The 16,135-nt window shown below is 43.2% G+C and overlaps 1 protein-coding gene across 1 annotated transcript in view; it reads left to right on the top strand.

Moving 5' to 3' along the window:
- Positions 1-16,135, top strand: part of thop1 (thimet oligopeptidase 1) — a 50,934-nt gene that overhangs the window by 3,607 nt on the left and 31,192 nt on the right. The gene's annotated exons all lie outside the window — the stretch shown is intronic.

Raw genomic sequence — 16,135 nt, 5'->3', positions numbered from 1 at the left:
GACTCTACTTTCTATTTCGGACACTTTCTATTTCTTACCTCTTATGTCTTATTTATTCTTTGAATGCTCCATTGAGGTTGACACAACTGCAATTTCTTTGCAAGCACAACAATAAAGTTCTTGAAGTGTAGCAAGAATATGCATAAAGTGCATCTCTCTGCAGAACAGTCGAACCTTGCTGCCCGCGCGTCCCAGTCCATCCTTTCATCCATTTTCTTCTCTGTTTTATCGCTGCACATCAGCGCATGAACGACTTGGAGCACTCGTTTCTGGCGGGCATCCGTTTTTGGAAGAAAAACAATCCTGTCTCGCACATTCAGTACTTTTACATGACGTTAGAAAAAGTGGATTTATTGTGTTAGTTTGACTGAAATCGTACTAAATTGAATTTCTGGAAGTGGGACTAACACACCTAGATAATGCGGTTAGGGATGGATTTACTCTGGCATGTATATGCTTCAACCGTCCCCGAACTGGCCTAGGCGTTCAGCGCATGATCCGTAGTTCTCACGACAGTCTTTCACCCGGCAGTGGAACAGTGTAGTATCAACAGTATCAACATGGTGAGTGCTAGAGTAAGAACCATACATTTCTGGACAGACGAGGAGACAAACTTTATGTTGTGTCAGCTGAAGGAGATGAATATCCTGAAATACATGAATGGAAGGAGAACGCGGAATGGCGAACTATTTAAGAAAGTTTGGTATGTGACGCAATAGGTCACCGGAAGAAGGCCCAATAGCAACCAGCTGAAAGGGGGCATATCGCCACCTACCATACCGGGGTCAGACATACTTCCATCAATAAATTGATTCTCCCCCGGTTCTTGTATACCGGGACAACGACAGTAGTCCAATTACATGGCCCAATCGAGCTATAACCGTAGCGCGACTCAACTGCGCGTGTAAACACATTGAATGTATTGTGTGATTCACCGTGTCACTTCTGGCATGTGTTTTCGTGACAAAACATAGTTTGGAGACCAGACAGACTTGTCGGGGATTCCTGCTGGTGAAAGACCTTGAAGTGTGTGACCCCCTGTCGCCGCTCAGTCATGTAGTGTGAAAACCACAACTACTTCAAGATTCCCGATTACAAGACAGCAGGTTGTGTGGTGTGAACAGTACAGCGATCTGACAACTTTGAAAGTTGTGTAGTGTAGGGCTGTGTATTGGCGAGAATCTGGTGATACGATACGTATCACGATACAGGGCTTACGATTCAATATATCATGATATATTGTGATACTGTAAGAAAGGTGATATATTGCAATTTCATAGGCATGTGTTCTTTGTGCTTATGCTAATTCCTGTCTTGGTTTACGTTGTTGGGTTGGAGTGGAAGAGTCAGATGGCTGAAGATAGATTACAACACTGTTGTCTAGCGGTCGTGGGGTTACACACAACACAAAATGTTTATCACAAACCTTTACATATAAACAATTAAAATCGATACAGTGGTTTTGAGAATCGATACAGTATCACAAAAGATAATCTCGTGATACTCAAGTGTATCGATATTTTCTTAGGCCCCTAGTGTAGCGTGAACTTGGCTTTACACGGCATGGAGTTTGGTCTCGGGAGCCGAGCAGGGGATGAATTTTCAATCCTGTTAAATTTGATTGGCTCGTATCTGAACTCTCCCTTCACAATGGATGGTTTGAATGTTTGGGAGTTACAGTTTTGGTGGTCCATCCAGTCTCACAGTTTCATCAACTAACTCAGTTGTCCTTTTCGTAGTCTTCGTTACTGTTTTGGGTCCTGAATAATGTCAGTTTCTCCTGCTGTTCTCCCAGCTGTGCATCTTGCAATCTCAAACCATGTGTCAGTTTTTCCATTATATAGATTTCCTCTACTATTTCTATCTAGTCTCCCTGGGTACCTGGGTAGGGGGATCCACTTCACCCCATTTCCTTGTGATAGCCTTTTTACTAGCTGCTAATAATAATTTGATCAGATACTTATCCCCTATTCGTACATTTTCTTCAGTAAAATGAAACAGAGTACCATGTAGCTCAGGGGTCGGGAACCTTTTTGACTGGGAGAGCCATAAAAGCCAAATATTTCTAAATATATTTCATTGAGAGCCATATAGTATTTTTAACGTATAATAAATTAAATATGTCTTACTTTTAATGCGACTTCTGGTGCTGCATGGTTTTGCTGATGGCCTTGTAGTCTGGTTCATACGTGGTGAGGTTGAGCTTCATGCAGGCGTTGAGGCTTCCATCAGTTAAACGTGAGCGTAGGTTGGTCTTAATGTTCCTCATATGCGAGAAAGACTGTTCACATGCATATGTAGAGCCAAACATGGTCAATACGGCAATACTCACACGCTGCATTGTGTGGTATGTCACAGGAAGCTCGTTCCAAGTTTTAAGAATCAGCTGGTCTTCAGGTTGAAGATTTTTAATTTCTGTCCACTTGTGTTCCCTCGCCAGCTCTGCTCGCTGTCGCGCAAGACTTTCCAACTCTCCATTAAGTGACTTGAACTTACTCATCCACATGTCTGATGCCTTCAGGTCAGCAACTTCCAGCTCAAAGTCTCCGATAGAGACCCCGGGGATGCATGTCAGGTCGATTTTGTCCACTGCACACTCATGTGGATGAGTGATGAACTTGAAAAGACCAGTGCGCGTACGAAATTCTCCAAAACGTGCTTTGAATGACTGCAGGAGATTGAACGTAAAGCCAGCTAGCTGCTGGAGATCCAGATGTTGAGTGGAGTCACTTGCTAAGCATGCATCTCTAAATTGTTGCAGTCTTTCAAAGTGCAGAAGACGACCTGTTTCAATGTCCCTGAGAAAGACTTCCAGCTTGCTTTCAAATGCAAACACTGCTTGTTGAAGGGATGAGATTGTATTTGCAATACCTTGCATTTTCACATTGAGCTGGTTCAGATGGCCAGTTATGTCCACGAGATAGTGAAACTGCAGGAGCCAGTCAGTGTTGTCTAGCTCAGGATGCTTGACGCCTTTCATTTCAAGAAAAGTCCGGATTTCACTCAGGCAAGCTGCAAAACGGCTGAGCACCTTCCCCCTTGACAACCAACGCACGTTGCTGTGTAAAAGCAGACCGGGATAATGATTCCCAACTTCTTCTAACAGAGCTTTAAACTGGCGATCATTTAAAGCTCGGGCAACAATAAAGTTGACCACTCGAATGACCAGAGACATCACCTCGCCAAGCTCCTGGCCACACGTCTGAGCGCAAAGCGCCTCCTGGTGCAGGATGCAATGAAAACTTAGGATGGCTCTCTTTTCATGTTCACGGAGAAGCGCTACAAATCCTTTGTTCTTCCCCAACATACAGGGTGCACCATCAGTACAGACAGAAATAAGTTTATCCATCGGTAGTTTTTTTTCTTTAGCAAACTCCATGAAAGACATGAATAAATCCTCTCCTCTTGTTGTCCCTTTCATTGGCAAAACAGCCAAGCTTTCCTCACGCAGTGTGTCACCTGCAGCATACCTGGCAATAATACTGCACTGAGATAGATGGCTAACGTCTGTTGACTCATCTAACGCGAGAGAAAAGTATGTCCCGGCGTTTATGTCCTTAAGTTGTGTTTCCTCGACTTGATTTGCCATCATGATGCTACGATCGTGCACAGTTCTTGCTGACATGGGCATGTCTTTTATTCGTTTGATTATCTTGTCTTTATTTGGGAAGTCATCAAACAGTTTATTGGCCACATCAAGCATGAATGTTTTGGCATACTCGCCATCTGTGAATGACTTTCCATTCCTTACTATTGCCAAAGCCCCCGCAAAGCTAGCGGAATTCCCGTCACCTTGCTTGGTCCACACACGTAGTTGCTGCTGACTCGTCTGCACTCTCCGCTGTAGCTCCTCGCATGCCCTTTTCCTGCTGTCCCCCGCTGGATATTTCGATGCAAATGAAGCATGGTGCGTATCGAAGTGCCGCTTTATATTTGACCGTTTCATCGATGCAATTTTATCATTGCATATTAGACATACCGCAGATCCTGCTCTCTCCACAAATGCAAATTCCTCTGTCCACGCAGCCTGGAATGCACGGTAATCATCGTCTTTTTTTCTTTTCGCCATCTTTTCCGTTACAAGGGTTGAAGCGGATAAACTAGTTGGCTATCTGATAAAATTGATTTCTTCACCTTTACAATGACCCGGACATGCTCGCGAGCCATTGGTTCCCGACCCGACCCACGGGTGACCCGTGACCCGTGAAATTTATCTTCAAAACTAATTTCTGTTTACTTTAAAATGACACAGTATTATTAAGAAATATCACAAGTATTTTAAAATCAGTTCCAAACTGATTTTTTTGAAAAAAAAATAATTTTCAACTCAAAATTGTCTGGGAGCCATATGCCGTCACCGGAAGAGCCATATATGGCTCGCGAGCCATAGGTTCCCGACCGCTGATGTAGCTCATAGTGCTATATCCTAGTGTCATTTGCAAATTTTGTGTACCATTTTCCAAAATGTTAATTGTGGCATTTCCAAAATATAGTTGAGTGATCGGCATCTAATACGCCACACTCTCTCTAGCATGGTAGATTTATGTTTAAATGTTTGCTTTTCACCTTCAGTGTGATTAAAAAAAAAAAAAAACCTGATCAAATTTTTCGAAGAGAATTCCCTCCATATCGGTGAATTGGTGGATGTTTGATGTATTTTCCACATGTTTTGTCATTCACCATCTGAATTTCTTATGTTGAACTCCGATTCCCATTTTTCTTTTATTAGGGCTGGACCCAAATGAGTCCTTTTCTCCTTCCTTAGCATCTAACCTCTCATACAACTCACCATTTTCCTTTGCCTTTGCCACCTCTCTCTTTGCTTTATGCTGCATCTTCTTGTACTCCTGTCTGCTTTCTTCATCTCTCTGATTATCCCACTTCTTTTTTGCCAACCTCTTCCTCTGTATACTCTGCTGTACTTCCTCATTCCACCACCAAGTCTCCTCGTTTTCCTTCCTCTGTTCTGATGACACACCAAGTACCTTCCTAGCTGTCTCCCTCACTATTTCTGCAGTGGTTGCCCAGCCATCTGGCAACTCTTCACTACCACCCAGTGCCTGTCTTAACTCCTGCCTGAACTCCACACAACAGTCTTCCTTCTTCAACTTCCACCATTTGATCCTTGGCTCTGCCTTCACTCGCTTCCTCTTCTTGGTCTCCAAAGTCATCCTACAGACCACCATCCGATGCTGCCTAGCTACGTTCTCCTCTGTCATCACCTTGCAGTCTCCAATCCCTTTCAGATCGCACCTCCTACATAAGATAAAGTCCACCTGTGTTCACTTTCCTCCACTCTTACACATCACCCCATGTTCCTCCCTCTTTTTGAAATATGTATTCACCACAGCCATTTCCATCCTTTTTGCAAAGTCCACCACCATCTGTCTTTCCACATTCCTCTCCTTGACACCATACCTGCCCATCACCTCCTCATCAACTCTGTTCCCTTCACCAACATGCCCATCGAAGTCTGCTCCAATCACCACTCTCTCCTCCTTGGGTACACTCTCCACCCCTTCGTCCAACTCACTCCAGAATTATTCTTTCTCTTCCATCTCACACCCAACTTGTGGGGCATATGCGCTGATAACATTCATTAACACACCTTCGATTTCCAGCTTCATACTCATCACTCTGTCTGACACTCTTCACCTCCAGCACACTCTTGACATACTCTTCCTTCAGAATCACCCCCGATACTCCTGGCCTTACTCCCCTTCCACCTGGTCTCTTGCACATACAGTATGCCTACCTTTCTTCTTTCCATCATATCAGCCAGCTCTCTCCATTTACCAGTCATAGTGCCAACGTTCAAAGTTCCGACTCTCACCTCCACACTCTTACCCTTCCTCCTCTCCCGCTGCCTCTGCACATGCCTTCCCCCTCTCTTTCTTCTCCCAACAGTAGCATAGTTTCCACCGACACCCTGCTGGCCAACAGTACCAGTGGCGGTCGTTGGTAACCCGGGCCTCGGCCAATCCGGTATGGAAATCTGATTTATTAGACGAAGAAAGAAAGCCACTTTATTTTGTCACTGTGTTCTTACAACGAATTGTATTCTTACAGTGAATTTGTTCTCTGCATTTGACCCCATCCTGTTGTATAGGAACAGTGGGCAGCTGCAGCGCCTGGGGACCAACTCCAGTTCTTCTTTCCATTGCCTTTGTCAGGGGCACAGACAGGAGTATTAACCCTAACATGCATGTCTTTTGATGATCGGAGGAAACTGGAGCACCCAGAGGAAACCCACGCAGACATGGGGAGAACATGCCCCTTATTATGTCACAAGAAGTGCATAGATAGGACCTTGTTCAATCAAATCCTTCGGAATTACAAGCATACATCAAATACACCAAACCTTTTGAAAAAAAAATTTTTATAAACAAATAACAACACAAAAAACAATACAGTTTGTTTTTATCAGGAACTCTTCAATTGGAGTGGGCACCAACACGCGATCCCACTCTTCATGTTTCGTTAAAAAGTCTCTTAATTGTAAATACCTGAAAAAAATCTGTGTTAGGAAGCATAAACTCCTCTCTTAGCTGTTAAAATGATTTAAGGATGCCATCCTTATGAAGTTGATGTAGATTACTGAGACCATGTTCTGACCATTTTCTAAATCTGCGTATATATGGGAGGGTACAAAATCCTTTATAAATCCAATACTAGTTGGTGCAGAAATTACTTTAGGCAATCCAAATGACAGTTTTATTTTCCTCCAGATTTTTAGTGTAACTCTAGTCCATTCACCCATTTGAGTTTCTTGTAAGGGGACATCTTGGAAGGCAAAGTCTGTAGGGGTTTCACACACAAGCTTTTTTCTATGTTAAGGCAACGAGTACATGTAAGATCCTGAATCCATATTGTTAAAGGTTTTAACTGTGCAGCCCAAAAATAATATCTTAGATTCGGGAGTTTGAGCCCTCCGTGCAGTTTTGATAGCTGTAATGTTTTTAGTCTAATTCTTGGTCGTTTTCCTTGCCATATAAATTTTGAAATGAGCCTGTCTAATTTATCAAATATAGATTTAGGAATATCAATAGGTATCATATGAAATTGATAGAGAAGCTTAGGTAGCACATTCATGCATATACTCTCAATACGGCCCAACAGAGACAGGGGAAGTGTTGACCACTGGTCCAAATCCTTACTGATATTATGAATTATGTGTTTGTAATTTGCATCATATAACTTTCCTAGCGATGGGGGATTTGAATACCGAGATATTTAATGCCATCTTTAGGCCATTTAAACCCACTCTGGAGTTTGACCGCTTTAGGAATTCTACCACTTATATCCATTGCCATTGTTTTGTCCAAATTTACTGTATAACCAGAGAAGTACTCATATGTTGAAATGAGATCCTTTAACTGTGGGATTGTTGTTGTAGGTTCGGCTATATATAAAAGCACATCATCTGCGTATAAGGATAATTTGTGTTCTTCATTTATTGTCAGTCCCTTTATGTTATTGTCATCTCTGATAAGTTGTGCTAGTGGTTCAATACTAACATCGAACAGCAGGGGTGATAAAGAGCAGCCCTGTCTGCAGCCACGTTCTAGGGCAAATCGGTTTGACAGAGCCCCATTTACTTTAACAGCAGCTTGTGGATGAGATTATAGTATTTGTATCCGCTTTTTGAAATTAGGGCCAAATTGGAATCGTTTCAGTGTTTGAAGCAAGTATTGCCAGGATACTTGATCGAATGCCTTCTGGGCATCAAGGGATAATATCCTTGCTTCCCCCTCCTTGACTTTCGGATGAGCCATTAAATTTAAGTCTTCTGATATTGTCCCCATAGTATCTTCCTGTGGTAAACCAGGTCTGATCAGGATGAATAATTTCTGTGATAATTTTATTGACGCGTCTCGATAGAATAGCTGTTAGTATACGCAGGTCTCCATTCAGTAGTGAAATAGGCCTATATGATTGGCATTTGGTGGGTTCCTTGCCTTCCTTATGTATTACAACTATTGTCGTCTCCCTCCAGGAGGGGGCCATGGATCCAGATGGTAGCGCATGGTGGTAAGCTTTTAATAGTAAAGGTGATACTGCCTCTTTAAAAATTTTATAAAATTCATTAATATACCCATCTGGTCTGGGGCATTATTGTTTTTCAGTGTAGAGATTACCTGTTGTATTTCCCATTCCTTAATTGGTTCATCCAAGTCTTTTGCCATGGTCTCAGGTAGCTCTTTTATTTTGATGTCTTTCAAAAACTGTGCTAACTCTTTATCATCTGTGCAAGAGTCTGTGTTTTTGTATAGGGATTTATAAAATTCTGCAAAAGACTCTGAAATCTCATCTGGTTTTGTAAGTGTTGAGCTATTAGGCCTTTCATTTCTGTACTACATTGGCTGATTGCTGTTTTTTAAGTCTTAATGCTAACAATCTACTTGCCCTGTTACCATTTTCATAGTATTTTTGATTGGTGAACCTTAAGTTGCCCTCAATCTTTTTGGTGATTAGGCTATTTAGATCTCTTCGTGCTTGTTTGAGCTCATTAAGTAGATTGGAGGATGGTGTTCTTTTATGTTGTTGCTCAAACTGTCTTATTTTGTCTTCTAAGTCATGTTGTTTTGCTTCCCTACTCTTTTTTTCCACACTTGTAAATGAGATAATGCGACCTCTAATATAAGCCTTAGCACAGTCCCTTAGAATGAGAGGTGATATTTCGGGCGAGATATTTGTATCTAAATAGTTGTTTAGTTCAGTTATTATAGTATTCTTTCCTCTGAGGTTCAGCTGTCTTTGGGGGTCTTCAGTGCAAAAGGTCGCAGTTCTGCCAGAATCATTAAAAGTGTATGTCTCCATATGTCTCTTGCTCTTCGGTGACTTAAATGTTTACTTGCAGCACAGCTAGCACTCACCCCTCTTCTCTGGCCCCAGTATATATCCTGTGATACACATGCAGTGGAGAGTTCTTTGTTCTCAGTGTTGATTTCTTCATTTTTGTCTGGTACAACACTGTCTTTATTGTCATATGTAGGCTGTGTCTGGGTGACGTTGAGTGCATGTCTGACACTCTATTCTCTTTTTGCAGTCTATGCTAATTTGCCCCTGTATAAGGCATCCAAAGACCTTTAGACTTCAAGAAACGTATTCTCTCCCCACTTGATAGTTTCTTGATCTTACTGCATACAGTGAGAGTGTGATTTTTTTTTCTTTCTGGCAGAATGCACAGGGTTTCTGAAATGCATTAACAGCTTTAGCTATGCTGCTGTTCTTAGCTGTTGCATTTTGGGTTCTTTCTTCAGCAGCCATAGTGACGTCTTTAGAAAAGCTGCTCCCTCCCTGGCCTCTTTTCTTCAGAGACTTCATTTTGACCAATTTATCCTTTCCCTCTGCGGCTGGAAGACTTTCCAATATGTCTCAAAATAAAGGGTCCATGGTTACCTTTGCTTGTTTCTCTGTGAACTCAACTAAATCCGAGAACCTTGCACACCTTAATCCTCTGTCTTGATCTCAAATGCCATCATTCTCCACTTCTCAGACAGTTTGTAAAGCAGATTCAAAATGATTCCTCGTGTGTTGGTAGGGTTGTCCATTTCGTCCATAAACTCAAGGTCATCCATAGCATTCTTTCAGCCCATCAGGAAGAGAGAATAGGCATTCAGTGTCTTACCATCCTCAAGCTTGATCTGCAGCCAGTTTAATGTGGTAAGTGAGACATGTTCTGCTGCTTGACAAACATTTTAGTGATTACACTTTGTCTCTGTATAACTGCATAGAAATCACTGTTATTTCTTCCAGTTAGCTGGTTACTGTCATTGTCTGGTTGATCTCCGTGTATCTCACCTTCCTGTGGGCTGCATCAACATGGCTGGATCTGGCATAACTTTCCTTCCCAAAGATGGATGAGAAGGTTGACAATCCTCACACGAGAAGGTGGACAATCCTCAAAAAATCTCTTCCTTCAGGATGATATTAGGCAACTTCTTTGACATGTAATAACCTCATGCCATCTTTCGTGTTTTCATGTTCTTCAAACACTGTAAGCCTTGCACTGGACTCTGCAATTGCTGTCTACTTCCAGTTGCTCCCTTTTTGCTTTCATCTGTGCCTCAAGTTTGAGGGCCTGCTTCTTCTTTAGTGCCACAGCACGTGAAATGAATGTTGCATGTTCTGCTTATTCTTTCATGCGTGCTGAAGGCCTGGAAGTAGCTTATGAAACAATTGAGTGGCGTGTAGTTGTTGAACCAGGTCTACTTCTAGTTCTGTCTCCTTACAACAATTTGAGAGACCCTATCATCTGCCTTCACATCATCCTCTTTGTCTGTAGAGTCACGTTCCCCCGAATCATCTTGTATTGCCACTGTCCAGTCTGGCATTCCACTGTTCGGTATTCTCAACAAACTCCTTTATGGATGCTGATCTGGGTTCAAAGCAATTTTGCTGATCTGCTTCTTTTTCATCTTCATCCACTAGAGTGGCTAATACTTCCACGTTGAGTCCTGTGAATTATTTATACAACTTGACAAAGTCTTGTTGAATTAACTGTTCAACCGTACTCAAATTACCATCATGTTTTTTAAGACTGTTGATTTCTCTTATGGTACATTAAGTTGAGTTTATTTTCCTCTTCTAACTGCTATAAGTCGATAATTTCTCCTACAAGGCCTTTCCAGTGATGTTTGGCGCCTTCTTGTGGTCAAAATCTTCATTGCCGTTACTGTTTCTGGACTCTTCCATTTTAATTAATCAAAGCACAAATTGCTTGCAAAAGTTCAAAAAACTCTTATTAATTTTCCATTTAGAAAAATACACCACAGCAGGTTCCCTTTTAAATGCACAGAACTATCCAAAAATAGCTTCAATCTCAACTTCAACAGCATAAACTAGTTGCACACACAGCAAACATTTCTCTGTGGTTCTCAATTTGCTAGCAAGCAGCCTGGTTTAGTTAGGATCAGCTCGGCGTTGGCCTTTCTTGTAAATACTGGCTAATTACTTAGCTAGTTCTCTTCAGAATAGTCAGCATCCACAGTACCCCATCTCCTCACAAAGTTTTCAGTTTTCACGAGGTTGTCCATGCACAAAAACTTGTCTTTTCTGCCAAAGTTAAATCAAGACGGCTCCATTTGTTTCCACCATGAGCTTAGTTTTCTGACCAATGTACAGCGGTACCCCCTGTAATGTTTCCAAATGTGCCACTACTTGCGAGAGAAAACTATCCAAAAACAGCAACCAGTCTGATGCAAATGAATCACCAGACTAGTAACGTCCTGTGAGAATTCGTTTGAGAACTTTTACTGAAAACTTGAACGTTACAGAATTGATCTTATTTGTGTTACAGTCCTACAGTCTCGGTTAAAAAACTGTATTGCCCATAGCTTCTCTCGCTCCAACTGAGCATAAGGAGCCTGACGTCAGGCAACATGGCGGAGCATTCCAATTAGAGGGAAAGTGTGTTACATACATGAAGCCATACAACTCTATTCTGCAGTATTTAATAAATATAATACACCGCACAATTTCTTAATTTAACATTACTATTACTAATATATACTGTTAATATATTATATTATTCAACTATGATAAATCCTCATTTCAAAGCACATTACTCAAAATACAAGATCTTATTATTAAACTTAATACTGTTTCTTTCAAAAGGTGGCGCTTACACTAAGGCTGTGCCCAGCCACCCAGCAGAGGAAACTCATATTTGCCGCTTGGCGACCCCTAACGGGAGCAGCCGAAAGTAGTCTTTTGGTCACTACGCGGAACTCGTGACCATAGGTGAGGGTTGGAACAAAGATCGACCGGTAAATTGAGAACTTTGCCTTCTGGCTCAGCTACCTCTTCATCATGACGGTCTGATATGACTGCATTACTGCCGCCACTGTCCCAGTCCACCTGTTGATCTTCTGCTCCATTTTACCCTCACTCGTGAACAAGACCCAAAGATACTTGGAACTCCTCCACTTGAGGCAGTAACTCACTCCCAACTCAGAGGCTCCATAAAGAGAGCAAATAGAGTGGGTGATGGACAACATCCCAGCCTGGCTGACCTCTGTAATCTAAATTTGTCTGTCAGGTTTCCATTTATTTTATCTAGCAGTGAGCTATTTACACAATGTCTTCATGCATTGTATTGATTTACTGCTAAATCCGAATTGTTCTAAGACCTTATACAGGAATTTCCAGTTTACCCAAGCGAATGCTTTTTCTGCATCAATGCTTACTAATATAGCCCATTTTTTCTTTTTTTGCTTGAACTACAATATGTAGGGTTCCATCCATCCATCCATTATCCAAACTGCTTGTCCTACACAAGGTCGCGGGGATGCTGGAGCCTGTCCCAGCAGTCATTGGGTGGCAGGTGGGGAGACACCCTGGACAGGCTGCCTGGCCATTACAGGATATGTAGGGTTCCTCTGATATTATTGTGTATTTTACGTACTCTTATAAAACCTGTTTGAGCTTCCTCTTGTCATTTCTGTTAAAAAGGCGGTCAATCATTTAGAAATAGTTGTATAGTATATTGTGTAGCCTACATTTAGTATTGGAATTGGTCTATAATTCCCACAGTGTTTCTTATCCCTTCCTTGTTTTGGGATGACTGAAATTATTGCCTCAGTCCATAACGGTTATATTTTATAATTTTGAAGTGTCCAAATAAAAACGGTTGGATGACATGGGGGATAGGGAATCAGGAAGTGCGGTGGATTAGCAAGGAGGAAGTGAGGGCAGCTATGAAGAGGATGAAGAGTGGAAAGGCAGTTGGTTCAGATGACATACCTGTGGAGGCATGGAGGTGTTTAGGAGAGATGGCAGTGGAGTTTTTAACTAGATTGTATAACACAATCTTGGAAAGTGAGAGGATGCCTGAGGAGTGGAGAAGAAGCATACTGGTACCGATTTTCAAGAACCAGGGTGATGTGCAGAACTGTAGCAACTACAGAGGTATAAAGTTGATCAGCCACAGCATGAAGATATGGGAAAGAGTAATAGAAGCTAGGTTAAGAGGAGAGGTGGTGATCAGCAGCAGCAGTATGGTTTCATGCCATGAAAGAGCACCACAGATGTGATGTTTGCTTTGAGAAAGTTGATGGAGAAGTATAGAGGAGGCCAGAAGGAGTTGCATTGTGTCTTTGTGGATTTAGAGAAAGCATACGACAGGGTGCTGAGAGAGGAGGTGTGGTATTGTATAAGGAAGTCAGCAGTGGCAGAGAAGTATTTAGGAGTGGTGCAGGATATGTATGAGGCAAGTGTGACAGTGGTGAGGTGGGTGGTAGGAGTGACGGATGGGTTCAAGGTGGAGGTGGGATTACATCAAGGATTGGCTCTGAGCCCTTTCTCGTTTGCAATGGCGAGAGGTTGATGGACAAGATCAGGCAGGAGTCTCTGTGGACTATGATGTTTGTGGATGACATTGTTATCTGAAGCGAGAGTAGGGTGCAGGTTTAAGAGAGCCTGGAGAGTAGGAGGTATGCACTGGAGAAGAAGAATAAAAGTTAGTAGGAGCAAGACAGAATACCTATGCATGAACGAGAAGGAGGCCAGTAGAATAATGAGGATGCAAGGAGTAGAGGTAACAAAGATGGATGAGTTTTAAATACTTTGGGTCAACTGTTCAAAGTAATGGGGAATGTAGAAGAGAAGTGAAGGAGAGAGTGCAGGCAGGGTGGAGTGGGTGGAGAAGAGTGTCAAGAGTGATGTTCAACAGAAAGGTACCACCAAAAGTTAAAGGGAAGGTTTACAAGATGGTTGTGAGACCAGCTATGTTGTATGGTTTGGAGACAGTGGCACTGATGAAAAGACAGGAGGTGGAGGTGGAGGTGGCAGAGTTGAAGATGGTAAGATTTTCATTGGGAGTGATGAAGGAGGACAGGATTAGGAATGATTATATCAGAGGGACAGCTCAGGTTGGACGGTTTGGAGACAAAGCAAGAGAGGCAAGATTGAGATGGCTTGGACATGTGTGGAGGAGAGATGCTGGGTATACTGGGAGAAGGATGCTGAATATGGAGCTGCCAGGGAAGAGGAGAAGAGGAAGGCCAAAGAGGAGGTTTATGGATGTGGTGAGGGAGGACATGCAGGTGGCTGGTGTGACAGGAAGATGCAGAGGACAGGAAGAGATGGAAACGGATGATCCGCTGTGACGAACCCTAGCGGGAGCAGCCAGCAGTAGTAGTAATGGTAGTAGTAGTAGTAGTAGTAGTAGTAGTGTCCAATTAAGAGACCAGGAGTAGTGGTTCCAGCTCATGCTTGAACATCTTATACCACTCTGTGGAGTATCCATCACTACCTTGCGATTTATTATGTTATGTTTATGAAAAACAGCTAATTTCTGCCCATCTCTCTTCTTTTTTGTTACCGAAACTTTGATCCATGCCGTCATCCCCTCCACAATGTACTACTGCAACTGCACTCTTTACGGCTCATCATCCAAGTCTTATACAAACTCCAGTACATCCAGAACTCTGCTGCTCACCTGCTCACCCACTCCCACTTCCGGTGCCACATCGCCCCTGTCCTCCTAAACCTCCACTGGCTCCCTGTCCCACAACAGATCCAATTCAAAGTCCTTCCCCTGACTCACAAAGCCCTCCATAACCAGGCCTCCTCCTACCTCACCAGCGTGCTCCACTACCATACTCCTCCCCACAGTCTTCACTCCTCCGATGCCAAGCTTCTGTCTCCACCACACAGGACCAAGCACCAGACCTGGGGCGACAGAGCCTTGTCCATAGCTGCCCCCTCCTTCTGGAACTCTCTCCCCGAGCACATCAGAGCCTGCCCCCATCTGTCCACGTTCACGTCATTCATCAAAACTCAGCTCTTCACAACTGCTTTTAATGTGTGATTAGTGTGTGTTTTATGTTTTTGATGTGTTGCTTTGTGTTCATTTTAACATATGTCAAGCCTCTTTGAGTACTGTGAAATCACTCTATAAATAAAATGTGTTATTTATCAGTGTTGGATGGTCCGCTGTGGCGACGCCTAACGGGAGCAGCCAAGAGTGGTAGTAGTAGAATATTATTTATTGTTGTTGTAATTTATCAGTTTTATTGGTTCATTTTCTAATCTCCCCTTCACTGTAATATACCTTCCTTCTTTATCTTTCAGTTGCGTTTCATAATCAAATTGGGTTTTGTTTGGTATCGATGTTACAGCTCCTCTTCTGCGTCCCTCTACATGCACTGTCATATGGATTCCTGTAGTGGTACCTGTTAGTTGTCCGCGTTCTCACTGGGATCAGTGGATCTCCTGGAGGATGGTGATTCATGCTCTTTCGGTTGTGTCATAACTCTTTCTCTTTTCACTGGTGTGTTTAAACCATTCACACTCAGGGACGTTATCTTGATGTTGTTAGTCATGGTTATGTTGTGCAACTCCGTGAAAATGTGCTGCCAAACAGTTCTGAACTCAGTAATCATGTTATTAACTCAACACAAACCAGAAATATAGAGGACTTGCAAATACGGGGTAATTGCTCATCCCTCCCCAAATCCCCATTGACGGGAGGAGGGGAAATTCTAAAGAGGGACCCTCCCTAGACCTAGAGCCACCCCCAACTTGTGGGGTTCCACAGTGTCTAGAGATGTCCAACTTAAATAACGTCACCTCTCTGTTGTTTTTTTTTTCTTTTTTCATTTTTTCCCCCCTTTTTCCCCCTAATTGTATCCGGCCAATCACCCCACTCTTCCGAGCCGTCCCAGTCGCTGCTCCACCCCTTCTGCCGATCCAGGGAGGGCTGCAGACTACCACATGCCTCCTCCCATACATGTGGAGACACCAGCCGCTTCTTTTCACCTGACAGTGAGGAGTTTCGCCAGGGGGACGTAGTGCGTGGGAGGATCACGCTACTCCCCCCAGTTCCCCCTCCCCCCTGAACAGACCGCCACGCTACCCGGACACTTCTCATACAGACAGTGTTTAAGAAATATTGAAACAAGTAGTCACACTGGGGGTGTCCGGATAGCGTGGCAGTCTATTCCTTTACCTACCAACACAGGGGTCGCTGGTTCGAATCCCCGTGTTACCTCCGGCTCGGTCGGGCGTCCCTACAGACACAATTGGCCGTGTCTGCGGGTGGGAAGCCGGATGTGGGTACGTGTCCTGGTTGCTGCACTAGCGCCTCCTCAGGTCGGTCAGGGCGCCTGTTCGGGAGGGAGGGGGAGCT

Source organism: Lampris incognitus, chromosome 3 (genome assembly GCF_029633865.1).
Source record: "Lampris incognitus isolate fLamInc1 chromosome 3, fLamInc1.hap2, whole genome shotgun sequence".
NCBI lineage: Eukaryota > Metazoa > Chordata > Actinopteri > Lampriformes > Lampridae > Lampris > Lampris incognitus.
The sequence above is the reverse complement of the archived record's forward strand: the minus strand, read 5'-3'. Positions and strand labels throughout refer to the sequence as shown.